The sequence below is a fragment of the Cornus florida genome, unplaced genomic scaffold (assembly GCF_030987335.1).
Source record: "Cornus florida cultivar Cherokee Brave unplaced genomic scaffold, ASM3098733v1 CherokeeBrave_3.0.0_Hap2_scaffold_4, whole genome shotgun sequence".
Classification (NCBI taxonomy): domain Eukaryota; kingdom Viridiplantae; phylum Streptophyta; class Magnoliopsida; order Cornales; family Cornaceae; genus Cornus; species Cornus florida.
Window position 1 is genome coordinate 35,001 of NW_026775868.1, and position 2,500 is coordinate 37,500.

Below are 2,500 nucleotides of genomic sequence, written 5' to 3' on the forward strand. Positions count from 1 at the left end.
GAAGACCGAGGCAACCAACAAAAAATAATTTTTTTTTTCTCTTTCCCGGAATTTTTTTTTTTTTTTTTCGAAATAGCCGAGAAAGAATATGAAGACCGAGGCATCCAACAAAAAAATTTTTTTTTTTTTTTTTCCTAATCTACCCAAGCAAAACAAATAGAAGACCGAGGCATCCAAAAAAATTTTTTTTTTTTTTTTTTTTTTCGAAAAATTTTTTTTCACAAAAACTTTTTTTTTTTTTTTTCCCCAAAAAATTTTTTTTTTCGTTCCAAGCTAACCAAGACATCTACTATTCACTAGTAGAGCAATCGAGACTGTAAAGCAAGCAATGGCCTTACTTGCAGCTCTTGGTGCTGAGAACTCCCCCCCCCCTATAGTAGTCTTAAGTAAAACCACAGCTCTGACAGGAGTAGATATTGCATGCGAGCGAGGAGTCGTAATGGGCAAAATTGACTCGGGGGACCTCCAAATCGAATTCCGTTTCGAGCAAAACACTTCTTAGGCTTCAAGGAAGCTCCCATAAAATTTCCAAACCCAAACTCCAAACTTCATTTTTTAGCCTACAATGCCCACGTGCACGCCGGTGTGCACGCAGGGGTGCTTGAGCATGCGGGAGAGGAGCCATAATGGGCAACATTGACTCGGGGGACCTCCAAATCGAAATCCGTCTCGAGCAAAACACTTCTTAAGCTTCTAGGAAGCTCCCATAAAACTTCCAAACCCAAACTCCAAACTTTATTTTTTAGCATACAATGCCCACGTTCACGCCGGGGTGCTTGAGCGTGCGGGCGAGGAGCCATAATGGGCAACATTGACTCGGGGGACCTCCAAATCGAAATCCGTCTCGAGCAAAACACTTCTTAAGCTTCAAGGAAGCTCCCATAAAACTTCCAAACCCAAACTCCAAACTTTATTTTTTAGCATACAATGCCCACGTGCACGCAGGGGTGCTTGAGCATGCGGGAGAGGAGCCATAATGGGCAACATTGACTCGGGGGACCTCCAAATCGAAATCCGTCTCGAGCAAAACACTTCTTAAGCTTCTAGGAAGCTCCCATAAAATTTTCAAACCCAAACTCCAAACTTCATTTTTTAGCATACGATGCCCCCGTGCACGCGGGGGTGCTTGAGCGTGCGGGGGAGGAGTCATAATGGGCAAAACTAACTCGGGGGATCTCCAAATCAAAATCCGTCTCGAGCAAAGCAGTTCTTAGGCTTCTAGGAAGCTCCCATAAAATTTCCGAACCCAAACTCCAAACTTCATTTTTTAGCATACTATGCCCACGTGCACGCCGGGGTGCACGAGCGTGCGGGCGAGGAGTCGTAATGGGCAAAATTAACTCGGGGGACCTCCAAATCGAAATCCGTCTCGAGCAAAGCATTTCTTAGGCTTCTAGGAAGTTCCCGTAAAATTTTCAAACCCAAACTCCAAACTTCATTTTTTAGCACACAATGCCCACGTGCACGCGGGGGTGCTTAAGCGTGCGGGCGAGGAGTCATAATGGGCAAAATTAACTCGGGGGACCTCCAAATCGAAATCCGTCTCGAGCAAAGCACTTCTTAGGCTTCTAGGAAGCTCCCATAAAATTTCCAAACCCAAACTCCAAACTTCATTTTTTAGCATACGATGCCCCCGTGCACGCGGGGGTGCTTGAGCGTGCGGGGGAGGAGTCATAATGGGCAAAACTAACTCGGGGGATCTCCAAATCAAAATCCGTCTCGAGCAAAGCAGTTCTTAGGCTTCTAGGAAGCTCCCATAAAATTTCCGAACCCAAACTCCAAACTTCATTTTTTAGCATACTATGCCCACGTGCACGCCGGGGTGCACGAGCGTGCGGGCGAGGAGTCGTAATGGGCAAAATTAACTCGGGGGACCTCCAAATCGAAATCCGTCTCGAGCAAAGCATTTCTTAGGCTTCTAGGAAGTTCCCGTAAAATTTTCAAACCCAAACTCCAAACTTCATTTTTTAGCATACGATGCCCACGTGCGCGCCGGTGTGCACGTCGGGGTGCACGAGCGTGCGGGCGAGGAGCCGTAATTGGCAAAATTAACACGGCGGACCTCCAAATCGAAATCCGTCTCGAGCAAAGCATTTCTTAGGCTTCTAGGAAGTTCCCGTAAAATTTTCAAACCCAAACTCCAAACTTCATTTTTTAGCATACGATGCCCACGTGCACGCCGGTGTGCACGAGCATGCGGGCGAGGAGTCATAAAGGGCAAACTTAACTCGGGGGACCTCCAAATCGAAATCCGTCTCGAGCAAAGCATTTCTTAGGCTTCTAGGAAGCTCCCATAAAATTTTCAAACCCAAACTCCAAACTTCATTTTTTAGCACACAATGCCCACGTGCACGCGGGGGTGCTTAAGCGTGCGGGCGAGGAGTCATAATGGGCAAAATTAACTCGGGGGACCTCCAAATCGAAATCCGTCTCGAGCAAAGCACTTCTTAGGCTTCTAGGAAGCTCCCATAAAATTTTCAAACCCAAACTCCAAACTTCA